The sequence below is a fragment of the Canis aureus genome, chromosome 18 (assembly GCF_053574225.1).
Source record: "Canis aureus isolate CA01 chromosome 18, VMU_Caureus_v.1.0, whole genome shotgun sequence".
Classification (NCBI taxonomy): Eukaryota; Metazoa; Chordata; class Mammalia; order Carnivora; family Canidae; genus Canis; species Canis aureus.
In genome coordinates this window covers 55,065,374-55,081,500 of record NC_135628.1, presented here as the reverse complement: position 1 = coordinate 55,081,500, position 16,127 = coordinate 55,065,374, and the positions used below count along the sequence as shown (strand labels likewise).

Here is a 16,127-nt window from a genome sequence, read left to right as displayed (position 1 = left end):
GATGCAGAGGTAACTCATAGGGAATCAGATCAGAGGATTTTAAAAATGAAGTTGGGGCGCCTGGCTGGCTGAGTCAGTGGAGTCTACGAATGTTGATCTCGGTGTTGTGAGTTTGAACCCTACATTGAGTGTAAAGATTATTTTAAAAATTTTTAGGAAAAAAAAAAACCCAAGTAAATCTACCAGGGGCTACATTCATGGAAGAGATAGATTGTTCAGTTAAAGTACAGCAAATTATTAAAAGAACCATCACGCCTTGGAAAACTTAGGTCAATCAGCACATGAGTGAATGACTAAAATGTGGGGTATCCATACAGTGGAATATTGTTTGTCAGTAAAAAGGAATGTTGTACCGACACATGCTCTAACATGGATGAACCTTAACATTCTGCTAAGTGAAACAAGAGAGTTCCATTTATATGAGATGTCAAGAATAGGCAAATCTATTCATAATAGCATCAAAAAGACCAAAATACATAGGAGTATATTTAATGAGAGAAGTTTAATAAGAGAAGGGTAGTAAGAATACCCAAATAAGGGACGCCTGGGTGGCTCTGTGGTTCAGCATCTGCCTTTGACTCAGGGCGTGATCCCGGAGTCCTGGGATCGAGTCCCACATCGGGCTTCCTGCAGGGAGCCTGCGTCTCCCTCTGCCTGTGTCTCTGCCTCTCTCTCTGTGTCTCCCATGAATGAATAAATAAAATCTTAAAAAGAATACCCAAATAAGTAGGAATATCATTATTACTTGTCTTTCACAGAATTTAGTGACCAGTAATAGCTGTATTTTTCTAGCACATAACCATTGGTCTTATGTCATGTTTATAGGTTGGAAGACAATATAGTTAATGTGGCACTTTCCCCCAAATCAGATAGATAACAGCAAAATTGTCAAAATTTCAGAAAGGATTTTTAGGAAAGTATTTATAGAAAAAATTGAGTCTAAGATTCATATGAAATGCAGAGAATCTAGAATAATCAAAATAACCTTAAAAATAAATTGGGATAAATCTTAAAAAAAAAAAAAAAAAAAGGGCAGCCCCGGTGGTGCAGTGATTTAGCGCCGCCTGCAGCCCGGGGTGTGATCCTGGAGACCTGGGATCGAGTCCCACGTCGGGCTTCCTGCATGGAGCTCTGCCTGTGTCTCTGCCTCTCTCTCGTGCTCTCTGAATAAATAAATAAATAAATAAATAAATCTTTAAAAAAAAATAAAATAAATTGGGGGACTTAACACTACCTGGTTTCAAAACTTACCATAAAGCTGCAGTGATAAAGACAATGTGGTATTGACATAGGGATGAACATAGAGATCAGTGGAATGGAACATCCAGAAACAGATACATATCCTGTGTGGTCCACTACTTTTCTTTTTCTCTTTCTTTTACTTTTTTCTTTAAGATTTATTTATTCGTGGGGTACTTGAGTGGCTCAGTGGTTGAGCATCTGCCTTTGGCTCAGGTCATGATCATGGGGTCATGGGTCCTGGGATCGAGTCCTGTATCGGGTTCCCTGCATGGAGCCTGTTTCTCCCTCTGCCTGCGTCTCTGCCTCTCTCTGTGTCTCTCATGAATAAATAAATAAATAAAATCTTAAAAAAAAAAAAGATTTATTCATTTGTTTGAGAGAGAGCAAGTGGGGGAAGGGGCAGAGGGGGAGAATCTTCTAGCAGATGCCCTGCTGAGCATGGAGCCTGCCATGGGGCTCCATCTCAGGACCCCTGAGATCATGACTTGAACTAAAATCAAAAGTTGGAAGCTTAACTGACTGAACCATCCAGGTGCCCCCTCACTATGTTCAACGAGGTGCTGATGTAATTCAGTAGGGACAGCATAGTTTTTTCAGCAAATGTTCTGCCACAGTTGGATGCCCGTGTGAACTAAAATGTGCCCTGATCTTTACCTTACAACACACACACAAATGAACTTAAAGTGGATCATAGGAAACAGAAGACATTGCAGGAAGTTTTCGTGTCTTGGGTTAGACAAAGACTTAGTAAATAAGATATAAAAAGTGTGAACTATACAAAGAAAAAATGGATACATTGGATTTCATCAAAGTGTTAAAGTTTTACTTTTCAGAAGATACTGTTAAAACGAAAAGTCAAGCCACATACTGAGAGAAAATAGTTGTCTGATAGATGATTTGTATCTTGAAAATACATGAAGATCTTTCTTAAAACTCAATCATAAGATTAATAATTTAATCGCGATTTTCAAATGTGCAAAAGATTTGGGTAGACACTTCACCAAAGACATGAATGGTGAATGCACACATGAAAAAAATTTCAACATCATTAATCATTAGGGAAGTACAAATTAGAGCCAAAGTAAGATACTGCTATACACCCACTCTCATGGCTAAAATTAAAAAGACTGACAGTCCATGTGTTGGCAAGGATGTAAAAAACCCCACGAAAACCCAGGAAGCTAACACATTGGTGGTGGAAATATAAAATAGTTCAGCCATTATTGGAAAAGTTTGTTAAAAAGTTCAGCATACACTTAACATATGACAGTTCCATCCCCAGATAGGCCATCAGGAGAAGTAACAGTGTATGTCTAGACAAAAACTTATATAAAATGTTCATAACAGCTTTACCTGTGATTGTAAAAAACTAGAAATTGTGTTAAGTGTCCATCAGCAGATGAATAAATAAGCAAATTGGCATAATCATATGATGGAATGCCACTCAGTAATGGAAAGGAATGGACTGTTGTTATATACAAACATCATGTATGAATCTCAGAGTAATTATATTGCATGAAAAAAGCTGGCACCTCCCCCCACAAGTACCAATACTGTCTGATTCCATTTAGTTGAAATTGTACAAAATGCAAAGTAATTGATCATAAAAGGGAGATCACTGGTTGCCTGAGGATGGCTTAGAGGAGGAGGAGAAAAGGATTCTAAAGGGAAAGGCACAATGAAACATCAGGGGTGATTATAGATTCATTATCTTGATTATGCACAGTAGTTTCATGGGTGTATACATGTGTCAGAATTCATCAAATTGTGCATTTCAAATATGTGCAACTTACTATATATAAATTCTACATTAATAAGGTTATAAAAATTGTGCCCATTCAAAAACCAAACAGATGTTCAAAGCAGCATTATTTGCAACAGACAAAAACTGGAAACAATCCAGTTCATCACCTGGTGAGTAGATAAGCAAAACGTATTGTGGTCATACAGCGGAGTATTATTTAATCATGGAAAAGAACGAAGCTCTAATTCATGCTACTAATACATGCTACAGCATAGGTAAACCTCAAAAACATGTCCAAGTTGAAAGAAACCAGAAACAAAGAACTGTATATTATATAATGCCATTTATAGGAAAATTTTTAAAAAGGCAAAACCACAGGTCAGATTAGTGGTTGCCTAGGGCCAGAGGTGGGAGCAGAAGACTGGCTGTAAACAGGTACAAGGGAACTCTTGGCATAATGGGACTATTTTTGGTGATAGTTACGCACCTGTATAAATTTACCAAAGCATATCTAAATGTACACTTAAAATGGATGACTTCCATGGCCTGTAGATCATACATCAATAAAGCCATTAAAAAGTGAGCAGCCACTCAAAATTTCAAATTCTTTTTAAGATGACCATTCAAGAAATTGGACTAGATTGCTGATTTCATTGCAATATATTGCTTGGGAATACTTTGTGAGACCTATTAAATTAATGTTCTATGTCAAGTGCTTTTTGGATTCTAATTATAAAACAGAAATCATCAATTGTCTTTTACTGAATTTACTGACGAGTAACAGCTATATTTCCCTAGCACTTGAACATTGGTTTTGTGATGAAGAACTATTAACATTCATCCCCCATCCACTGGAAGAAATGGTAGTTTCTTAGATTAATATTCTATTCGTGTAAAGTAGTTCAAATGTATGGAGGAAGGTTATCAGGAAGGATATTGATGACAGCCTAGCACCTTTGCATTTTTTAGATGCAGAAAGGCACATCCTTTGGGGCACCTGGGTAGCTACGTTGGATAAGCATCTGCCTTCCGCTCCGGTCATGATCCCAGGGTCCTGGGATTGAGTTCTGCGTCAGGTGCTCTGCTCCGTGGAGAACCTGCTTCTCCCTCTCCCTCTGCTTGCTGCTCTGCCTGCTTATGTGCTCGCTCTCTCTCTCTCTCTCTCTCTCTCTCATAAATAAATAAATTAAACAAATAAAATCTTAAAAAGGCACACCCTTCTAGACACCCTGTCTCAATCCCATATATGTGGAGATACTAGGTAATCTGGGCTTAAATTCCTTTGGGTGATGGGGCTATAGATTATAACCAAGAGAAGTTCTTTCTCTTCCAGAGCACTTTTCCAGCTGGGCCTGGCCATGTTCTGCACCAGTCTGGGGATCAGGACTTGTGGGGCTAGTGACTTCATGCCTTTATCTTCTGCATATCTTCATATACAAAACAGGAAATTAAATATTACTTCTTTATGTAAAAGCACGTCTCTTTATGGTAGAAAGTTAATTTTGATGAAAAATCAACGACTCTGGAACATTTTACTCATGGTTCTGCCTCATTCTATGCAAATTAAAAAATTTCTTTTGGAAACAATCAGTTCTTTGACAGTCATTAATTCATTTCCCCAAATACAGCACCAGCCTTTTTTTTTTTTTTTTAAGATATTGTTTATTTATTTGACATAGAGAGCACAAGCATCCTACATAATAAGAGGCAGGGAGGGAGGGCAGCCCAGGTGGCTCAGCGGTTTGGCGCCGCCTTCAGCCCGGGGCCTGATCCTGGAGACCTGGGATCGAGTCCCCACGTCAGGCTCCCTGCATGGATCCTGCTTCTCCCTCTGCTTCTCTCTCTCTCATATGAATAAATAAAATCTTAAGAAAAAAAGACGGAGGAAGAAGCAGACTCCTCGCTAAGCAGGGAGCCTGATGTGGGGCTTAATCCCAGGATCTATTTTTTTTTTAATTTTTATTTATTTATGATAGTCACAGAGAGAGAGAGAGAGAGGCAGAGACACAGGCAGAGGGAGAAGCAGGCTCCATGCGCCGGGAGCCCGACGTGGGATTCGATCCCGGGTCTCCAGGATCGCGCCCTGGGCCAAAGGCAGGCGCCAAACCGCTGCGCCACCCAGGGATCCCTTAATCCCAGGATCTAGAGATCCTGAGCTGAAGGCAGCCGTTAAATGACTGACAGCCAGGTACCCTTAGTACCAGCTGTTTAACTAAATTCTACTTTCCTCCTCTTCTCTCCCTCCAATATATCCTTTATTCAACAAAGATCTATAAGACACTCCGATTAGGCACTCTGAACTTAATATTCCTGCAAAGATAACAGAAGTATGGGGGTGGGGTGGGTTGGGGATGGGGGGCTGATCCCTACCTAACCTGCCTCAGTAGGGACTAGGGGCCTATACCGAGAGAGGTTGGGAAGGCTCTGGAGAAGGGAATGTGGAGAGCTGAGTTTCAAAGGGTAAATGGGACTCCGCTGTAATCCAGGTAGGGGGAAGCTTGCTGGAGACTTGAAAGCCATGGCTTTGACTTGAAAGAGAGAAGAGTGAAGAGATTCGGTGACTCCGTGCATTGTTCCTGACTTTTAACTTTGTGACTAGCAGAATTTGAAGGATATGGGAGAAAAAAGGAGTCAAGGATTAGTTCAGTTTTTATCATTTCAGCAAGTGGTGATACCATTCATCGAGGTGGGAATGCAAGACACGTAGGGGTCCTGTTTATTTTGCTTGTTGATTTGGGGAAACAATTCACTTCGGAGGTTTTATCAGAGGAATGCAATTATTTGCACATACTTGATTGGACTTTAAAGATGATACCCTGACCCAGTGTCCAGCTTTGGCAGGACACACAGGGAGCATTTGAGAGGAAAGTGAAAATTGACATGGTCTTGGCCATCTGTTTGTGTGTGCAGTATCACTGGCTGTAGTCTTAGCTCATGTTTACAGGTGAAATCATTCTCGAGAACAAGGTCATTACAGAGTGCACAAATTCTTGCTTATGGTGATATTACTTCATTTAAGCATTCAGTTGTACCTTTGGGTTACTCTTTTCTATTTGACCTCTCTTCTCTGTATTTTTATCATTTATAAAGTACATTCTTTTTACTTATTTCATATAAAGACAATGAAAATGGGTACATTTTAGAAAAGATTGTTCAGTACTTTATTTTTTAAAATTCTTTTTTATTTTTATTTATGATAGTCACAGAGAGAGGGAGAGAGAGAGGCAGAGACACATGCAGAGGGAGAAGCAGGCTCCATGCAGGGAGCCCGACATGGGACTCGATCCCGGGTCTCCAGGATCACGCCGCGGGCTGCAGGCGGCGCTAAACCGCTATGCCACCGGGGCTGCCCTCTTTGAACTTTTAAAACCTTTTAAAGGAGGTACTTTAAATCATGTTAATTCACGATAAAGATTCAGAGTAAAGAGGTTTAAAGATGAACAGCTTTACATTTTTTTGATGTGTCATTAACACAAAATATAAATTCTTATTCATGTCCAGGTCCAGTGACTTTAGCATGTAAACAGGATGACAGTTTATTATTTTAGAAATTGCTTATTTCTGCCTTGCCCTTCTTTTGAAAGAAGTACTTATGGTAACAAGTAGATTCATGATTCACAAAATAATACCTTATTTTATACTTTTTGAGAAGATTCAAGAATAATATGGGAAATAACTCTTTTCTCATGAAAATTTTACCCATTACTTACTTTTCTGTTTTTTTGTTTTGTTTTTTAAATGTCTAGGAGCATATATTAAGCCAAAGATACTATGTAAACAGTTGCTTTGAAACCACATCAAAACCGTCGTAGTTAAAATTAGGTTCTATAACTTTAGACTTATCTTTTAGTAATACGTGGTCAGATCCTGCTTCAGATGTACTATTCTTGTTTGAAATCCCTTGGGGAGGGAAGTTGCTAGACCTTCAGCTGTTCTCTGGTCTGTAAAATGAGGACAATGAAACACCTTATCCAGTGATACAAAAATAACTTACCGGCTTAAATGCCTGAGTACTCAGGCAGTTCCCTTTTGTAACCACAAGAGGGAGTTCCTGTGTTGTCGCTAACCTGAGCTGAGCTCTGAAATCCTTTTCTCAAATCTGGTTGAAAAGTTCGGAATGAGTGGATTGCTGGGAAAACGTGAAAGGAAAAGATTGTTTTGACAGTGCCATGGGAAGGAGACGCTCAAAACATGATGAAAAGGAAGGGATTGAATTTTAAGATAAGAGAGCTTTTGCTGACATACATCATTACAGATTTCCATTCCTAGTCAACAACCCTTCTTTGCCTATATCTGAGAATTTTGATTTATTTTTTTTGTTTTGTTTTCCTCCTTCATTGCAACTGTATCTATAAACCTTTTGTATCAGACAAAGAACCTGTAGTGGTCCCGAATAATTAATATTGGTTAAAGATAAATTTGATTGTTTGTTCTCCGTGCATTGAATATGTACAAAATTTGTTGACCTTCAGTGAGTAAACTAGAAAAATTTGAATTTTTTATCCTGCTTTTCTCTTTTCATACATTTTTTCCCCTTTGTTTATGCTTCTGAATTCTTTTATGTGATATTTTGCTGTCATACATAGCTCAGAAGGTTGGGTGTGGACAAGGAAAAACATTGTTCTGTGGCTGAACCCTAGGGATATGGAAGTAATTACATTTTACAGTGAAATTTAAAAATTTGAAGCCAAGATCAAAGCCAAACCAGAAAGAGCGAAGTTGACAATTGTGGAATTGTTCCAGTAAATTCAGGGCAACATTCAGTTTTATCTCAGCTGTGTGAATATTTCATGTGAATGTTGTTTTTTTATTCAAATTATCCCTTTATAATAAAAGTAACCCCTTTATTAGAAATCAGGAGCACATCATGTTTTATGTAACAGTAATTACGCTGTTAATGCTTTTTTGTATTGGAAAGTGTTCTGAATTTAGAAAAACAACAATCCTAGGCATCTCTTTACCCTGAACCCTACTTTTAGAAGATTTCTCTGGGGGTTGTTTCTAGTAATAAAACTTGTCCAAGTTTGGGGTCAGACTGTCCTGGTTCAAGTTATGGCACCACTGTGTTTGAAACTTTACAAAAGCAGAGTTACCCCTATAATTTCATTTTCACTTGCTTGAAACCTGGTAATTTCTTGAGCAGGACAAACAGCAGTGGAATTACCATAGAAGTTATGCACCATTTTATCTGTATAGCAGCCAATTTAATATGATGGTTGCTGGGACACTTTAAGGACTTGCAGCCTTGTAAATATTTTTGAGATTGCAACATTCAAAAAAAAGAAAATATAAAAGAAAAAAAGGACTCTGTAGCTCTGTTTTCTTTGCTCCTACTTCAAAATTTGTTCTTGTTTCAAAATGTAGGCACACCCATGGTAATCTGTTGTTCATATGAATGTTCTCCATCTTGTTTTGGTAGAAAGAAGGTAGAGAGTAGTTGATGATGGGGGGCAAGCTGTTCCTTTTCTTTTAAAGTTATTTTAAAAAACTACAGAGTATTTCAAGCATATAAAGAAAGCATAAAGTGTTACATGGTTATTAAAACATGATGTGCATTCTTTCCACGAGCCTGACCATCTCTCTGCCAGGTGTCATGTCCTGAATTTGGGGTTTATCATTCTCATGTATGTTTTTACACTTTGCTAAATACACATGTATTCCTAAACATAAATAGAACTGTAGTATGTGTTTTTTGCCCTCTTAACCAATTCCTGAATATATAGTATATTATTGTTAACTGTAAGCACGGCGTTGGTACAGTGTGACTCTGGAAATTTTCATCTAGCACCACTGAAACTTTATAGTGAACCTCAGCTCCTCATCTCCCCTAACAACCATCATTCTCCTTGGAGCTTGTATGAGTCTACTTTGGATGCCTTGTATAAATGGAAATTGTGCAGTATTTGTCTCTTTGCGGCAGGCTGCTTTCACTTAGCATAATGTCCTCCGGGTCCTTCCAGTGTTGTCACACATGGCAGGTTTTCCTCCTTTTTAAAGGCTGATCAATATTCCATTTTATGCATGTATCACATTTCCTTTATTCATTTGTCTGTGTGATGGATTTTTAGATTGTTTCCACCTTTTTGCTACTGTGAATCATGCAGCAATAAACATGGAAATGCAAATCTCTTTGAAATCCTGGTATCACATATTTTAGGTAAATATCCAGAGGTGGAATTGCTGGATCATATGACCGTTCTATTTTTAATATTTAAGGAACCTACTTTTATCTCTATAGTAGTTGAACCATTTTAAATTCCCATCAACAGTGCACAAGGGTTCCTCTTTCTTTACATCATCGCCAACACTTGTTTTTGTTTTATTTTTTTTAAGATTTTGTTTTATTATTTTATTTTATTATTTTAAAGATTTTATTATATTTATTCATGAGAGACACATACACACAGAGAAAGAGAAGCAGAGACACAAGGCAGAGGGAGAAGCCAACTCCATGCAAGGAGCATGACCTGGGACTCAATCCCAGGTCTCCAGGATCACACCTTGGGTTGAGGGTGGCGCTAAACCGCTGAGCCACCCAGGCTGCCCTATTATTTTATTTTTTTAAAGTAATCCCTCCACCCAGCATGGAGCTTGAACCTGGAGCTTGAACACTCAGATAACAGTCACATACTGTACTGATTGAGCCACCCAGGAGCCCCTGTTGGTGGTGATAGTGGATTTTTTTAGCCATTTTAACAGGTGTGAGGTGATAACTCATTGTGGTTTAATTTGCATTTCCCTGATGACTAGTGATGTTGAGCATCTTTTTATAATATCTGTTGGCCATTTGTATATCTTCTTTAGAGAAATGTCTGTTCATGTCCTTTGTGCATTTTTAATAGTGTTTATCTGGGATCCCAGAGTGGCTCAGCGGTTTAGCGCCTGCCTTCAGCCCAGGGCGTGATCCTAGAGTCCTGGGATCGAGTCCCGCATCAGGCTCCCTGTGTGGAGCCTGCTTCTCCTTCTGCCTCTGCCTCTCTCTCTCTCTCGAATAAATAAACAGTATTTTTTTAAGATTTTATTTATCTATCTTCATCTATATTTTCTGTTGAGTTCTAGAGGTCCTTATATATTATGGATATTAATTCCTTACCAGATATGTGGTTTGCACATTCTCCCATTCTCTAGGTTTCCTATTCACTGTATGGATTGTGTCCTTTGCTGTGCAAAATCTTTTTAGTTTGATATAGTCCCACTTGTCTGTTTTTGCTTTTGTTGCAAGACCAAAGTCATGAAACTTTTCCTCTATTTTTTGGGTAGGGTTCTAGAACCATTTTTAATACAATTATATGTTTCTGCCAAATCCAGGAAGAAAAGGTTTATGCATATATAACTATAATTTTTCCAGTTAACATCTGCAAGCATACATAGTAGTGATCTCAGTTTATAGATTCATCAGGGTCAGAGCAATTGACCAATGTCTCTTTACTGCTAGGCTTCACCTGCAGTAAATGACAAGATGCATCAGTGTCCTTTTGTTTCTCTTCTTTCATTCTCCTTGTTCAGAGACTCTGCAGTTCCATTGCAGCTCTCATCTCTAGCCAAAGGTAATCTTTTTAGATAAGTATTCAGTTGCTCTGAATTTTGCTTAGAATTATAACCTATTTAATCACAGAAGAACCCTTGCAGATGTGAAGTGAAGTTCAGGGTTACATAAAATGACATCACAGTTTTAAAGTCTAGCACAGATTAAAAACCACAGGTGCAGCATTTATATAAGACACACTGATGGGATGGCTGGGTGGCTCAGCGGTTAAGCACCTGTTCAGCCCAGGGTGTGATCCTGAAGACCCGGGATCAAGTCCCACATCAGGCTCCCTGCATGGAGCCTGCTTCTCCCTCTGCCTATGTCTCTGCCTCTTTCTCTCTCTCTCTGTGTCTCTCATGAATAAATAAAATCTTAAAAAAAAAAAAAAAGACATACTGATTCTCTCTTAAACTGCATACTGACTCCATTAGAATATTATTTTTTTATTATTATTTTTTGAATTATTTATTTAAGATCCCAGGACCCCAGGATCACAACTTGAGCTGAAGGCAGATACTCAACCACTGAGCCAACCAGGTGCCCTTAGAACATTAGTTTTTAAATAAAGTAGTGCATATAGGACAATCAGTCACTCAGTTCACACAGCCTTGAGTTTTTCAGTGCCAACCACCGTTGGTCATGAAATGTGAGTGAGCTTGAGGCAATGTCCATTCCTAAGATTAAGCCACAGATTGGCTAAAGCTTTGGAACACCTCTACTTAAGAAGGCCATGTCTCTTTCTCCTTTCCTCAGTTTAGTTTGGGGTTGTTTGGTTGTACATGGCTGAAATGCTTTGGATCACTTTGCAAACGAGGAAAGCCAGTGGCCTAAAATTATAGCAGGATCTTGAGTAGACTGGTTTGTTCATTTCAGGCTGCTGGTAGGTAGGCCCCTCTAAGGCCCTTCATTCTTTCTTCTCTGACTCCTGGAACATTAATAAGAAGGTGAATCTGAGCATCATCTTCTCTAACTCTTTGAACCAATGTCTGGCTAAAGCTGGAATGTCCAATACAGTATATTTAAAAATCATCCACAGCAAGAGGTTCTACTGGTCTTCACAAAACCTGGAATTCCCATGAGGATGCCTGATCTTTACAATTGAAGTTAAGCTTCCAGGAAGCAGTTTGGTCCTTCTAATCCAAGCAGTCAGGGATTGAGTTAAAACACAAGCTTGAGGCTCCACATCCCTGGGCAGAAAGAGAGCTAGGGGCTGGTTGAGATGGTGGTGACTGTGTTGGTCCTCGTGGGTGTGAGTGTGGTCCACGGTCCAGGAAGCTGGTAATGCCTGTGGGTCAAATCAGATCCATGGTCCATTCTCCCAAGTAGGAAGCTAAACAGCCGATTTCTTGATTGTAGCCTGAAGCCTGAGTATGGCTCACAGGGTAGGGCCTCTGTATGCAGGAAGAGGAGGTGGACAAGGGATCTGGAAGCCAGGAGACAGAATTTGGGATCCAGATAGACATAGGAGCACTGCTGCCGGAAATAGCTGGGACTGAGGTGCTAGGGGAGGGAGTGAATTGGTTCTACTCTGTGAACTCACTTCCTGAGCTGGAGATGTCTTCTTTTTGGCAGATCTGATTTTGTTTTGACCTCCATTCTGTTGTTGCTGCTGCTTGATGGTAGCACTTAGCTCTTTGATACTTAAACTATACCTGTGCCCTGGAGCTGAGCAAATTGAACTTCAACACTACTCCTTCCGCATGATGTCTGGCATCCAGGTCTTAGCAAACAGGGCTTCAAACACATCGAGCTGAGCCTGGGTAAAAGTCGTCCTCTCCTGACACTATTTGGGGGGAGGAGGGTGGTGGCCAGGTAGCCCACTGATGAGGGGTATAGCAAGTCTGTGCCCCAAGTGGTCAGACCCAGCCCATTGACTTGTGTCAGTGGGTTGCTTGAGATGAACCTTTGCGCTAAGATTGTTGGGAGGTGCATGCATCGTTGGCCCAGATCAGGGGTCCCCAGCAGGAAGATCTCACTTCTCCCGGGGTGGGTTTGGAGTGCAGGAACCAATGCAGGACAGATACGCAGAGGTGCTCTTTCCCTGGCATCCTCTTCCTAGTTTTCTTCTAGGAGTCCTCAGCTTCCAGCCTTAGGTTTGCCTCTAATCCATTTCGAGTTGACTTTTGTGTGTGATAGAAGATAAGACTACAGTTTCATTCTTTTGAATGAGGCTATCTAGTTTTCCCAAGGTTATTTATTGAACACGTCCTTCCCGTTTTGTGTCCTTTCCCTCCTCGTGCCCTCACTGGAGATCAGTTGATTGTGAATCTGTGTGGGTGTATTTCTGGGCTCTCTCTCCTGTTCTGTTGTCCTACATGTGTGTCTTAATGCCAGGACCAGTTTGAGAAGAATTCGCTTGACTCCTTATTTAAATATTTGATAGAATTTACCAAGTGAAGCTAAGCTGTTGGTCCTGTGCTTTTCTTTGTTGGGAAGCTTTGGATTACTAATTCAGTCTTTTTAATAGTTACAGATCTGTTCACATTTTCTGTTTCTTTTAATTCAGGCCTGGTAGATTGTGCATTTCTAGGATTTTCCCCATTTCTTCTGGGTTGTCCAGTATGTTGATGTGTAGTTCACAGCAGTCTTTCATGATTTTTTGGTATTGTCTTTATATGTCTCCTCAGTTTCATTTCTGATTTTATTTACTTGAATATTCTTTTTTTCTTAGTCTAAAGGCTTGTCAATTTTGTTACTCTTTTCAAAAAACCAACTCTTAGTTGTGTTTTTTTCCTATTTGTCTACTCTCTATTTTGTTTACTTCTGCTCTAATCCTTATTGTTTCCATCTTCCTGCTTGCTTGGGGCTTAGTTTGCTCTTTTTCCAGTTCCTTGAAGTATAAAGTTAGCTTATTTAGTTGGGATCTTACTTCTTTCTTAATGTGGGTGTTCATCACTATGAACTTCCCTCAGAGCATTGCTTCTGTTGCATCTCATAAGTTTTAAGATGTTGTGTTTTTATTTTTGTTTTTTCCCCCCAAGATATTTTCTAATTTCCCTTTTCATTTCGTCTATGACCAGTTGCTTGTTCAAGAGCACAGTATTTAATTTTCACATGTTCGTGGACTTTTCCCATTTCCTTCTGCTTTTGATTTCATTCCACTGTGGTCAGAAAATACACGTGGTATGATTTCTGTCTTCCTAAATTTGCATAGTACATGTTTTCAAACAAGATATAAATTGTATCTGTTGAAAGCAAGTAGAGTTCCAAGGAAAGTGGACTCTGCAGAAGGAGATGAACACACAGGCTGTTTAGTAAGGAAGTTTTAGGATTAACACTTATGAAAGCAGAACTGGGCAGAAAGAGAGACGAGGTTAGGATTAACACTTATGAAAGCAGAACTGGGCAGAAAGAGAGACGAGGCGGCTGCGGTGCAGTCACAGGGAAGGCCTCAGTGGATCCCAAGGGGAGTGAGGAAGGAGGGATAGGCCTTCAGAATTATCCCAGGTTGGGGTGAGGGGCCATGCGTGGAGCAGGAGTTGGATGCAGGCTGCCCTTGGAGAAGGGGCACAACTTGGGTGAGGCGACCCTTTTCGCCTGAGAGCTGTCGGCTTTAGCACTCCTGGTAGCTGGGGGAGGAGACCCTGCAGCCGAGGCGTCGCAGCACAAAGATCACAGCGTTCACTGCAGCGCATATCGTATGTTACTGTACTTGCCTTTCTGGCCTAATGTTATGTTTTTGAGATTTATTTATATTAATATCTGTGGCTCTAGCCACTCATTTTTATTGCCTCGCTGTATTGTTTGTTTGTTTTTAAAGATTTTACTTATTTATTCATGAGAAACACAGAGAGAGAGAGAGAGGCAGAGACACGGGCAAAGGGAGAGACAGGCTCCTCGCAAGGGAGCCCATTGCGGGACTTGATCCCAGGACTCCAGGATCACACCCTGAGCTGAAGTCAGACACTCAACTGCTGAGCCTCCCAGGCGTCCCTGTATTCAGTTTTATAAATCCCTCACATGGTCTTTAATTTTTTTAAAAAAATTTAAAAAGGTTTTATTTATTTATTTGAGAGAGAGTACATGCAGAGTGAAGGAAGGAGGAGCAGAAGAGGGAGAAGCAGACTCTCTGAGGAGCAGGGAGCCCAGTGGGGCTTGACCCCAGGACCCTCAGAACATGACCTGAGCTGAAGGCAGACGCTTCATTGACTGAGCCACCCAGGAACCCCACCACAAATATTTTAGAGATGTATTTATTTGAGAACGAGTGTGTGAGCATAAGTGTGTGTGTGTGTGGCGGGGGGGGGGGGGTTTGCAGAGGGAGAAGGAGAGAATCTCAAGCAGACTCCCAGCTGAGCAAAGAGCCTGACTGGGGGCTCAATCTCATGACCCTGAGATCATGACTTAAGCTGAAACTAAGAGTCAGACACTCAACCGCTGAGCCACCGAGGCACTCCTACATTTCCCTATTGACAGATATTGAAGTTTTGTAATTTTTCACTATTGAAAACATGTGGCTCTGAGCATTATTTCCTTAGTGCATGCACTTAGTTCATCTGGGTCAGTATAACCAGAAAATTCCTGGGTCTTAGGATATGGACAACTTCAAATTTAGTACCCACGGTGTAATGATATTGCTCTCTGCAGTGGTTGTACCTTGCTGTGTACCCCCAACACACTTGTCATCAGACTGATTCTGCCCGGTTCGTGGGTATGAATTGGTATCTCTTTGAGGTTTTAATTAGAATTTTGTTGAATTCCAGTGAGATTGAGAGTTGATGTGTTTGCTGGCTCCTCGGGTTTCTATTGTGAAGTGTGTATTCCAGTTATGTGCCCATTATCCTTTGGTTTCTTTCTTTCTTTAAACATTTTTTATTTGTTTGAGAGAGAGAACACACAGAGGGAGAGGGAAAGGGAGAAGCAGACTCCCCACTGAACGGAAAGCCTGATGCGGGGCTTGATCCCAGGACCCCAAGATCATGACCTGAGCTGAAGGCAGATGCTTAACCGACTGAGCCACCCAGGTGCCCCTCCTTTGATTAATTTACATTAATTCTTAGGCAGTTTTTATATATTTTTCTTACCTATTCCTTGTTGTCCATATATGTGTACAAATAGCTTCTCCTGGTTTAGGGCTTGATTGTTCACTTTTAAATAATACCTTTTGCTGAATAGGAGCTTCTTCTTTTAATGCAGTCAGATTTCATCAGTCCTTTTTCTTTGGTGTGGTTTCCTTTTTCCTTTTTTTAAAAAAATATTTTATTTATTTATTCATGAGAGACACAGAGAGAGAGAGGCAGAGACACAGGCAGAGGGAGAAGCAGGCTCCATGCAGGGAGCCCAACATGGGACTGGATCCCAGCACTCCGGGATCACAACCTGGGCTGAAGGCGATGCTAAACAGCTGAGCCACAAGGGCTGCCCGGCCTTGTTTCTTTGTGTCTTATTGTGCAAATTCTTCAGGGTAGGTCATATATTCTGCGTTTTCTATGGAGAGTTTTAAAGTTTTGCTTTGCACAGTCTCCCCTGTAATCTATCTCAAAGGGAGTTGTGTGTATATTGTGAGAGGTAGAAACTTCATTCTACTGTCTTCCAGAAAGCCAGTTTTCTTGCAGCCCTTACTGTGAGGGGTGCATCTTAGCCTCATGGCCCTTCTGTCATATTTCCATCTGT

The 16,127-nt window shown here is 40.4% G+C and overlaps 1 protein-coding gene and 1 pseudogene across 1 annotated transcript in view; one reads left to right on the top strand and one right to left on the bottom strand.

The window, feature by feature from the left end:
* LOC144289109 (uncharacterized) overlaps positions 1-16,127 on the top strand; it is a 199,178-nt gene that overhangs the window by 55,176 nt on the left and 127,875 nt on the right. The window lies entirely within an intron of this gene.
* On the bottom strand, positions 11,570-12,446 carry LOC144288451 (homeobox protein OTX2 pseudogene; annotated as a pseudogene).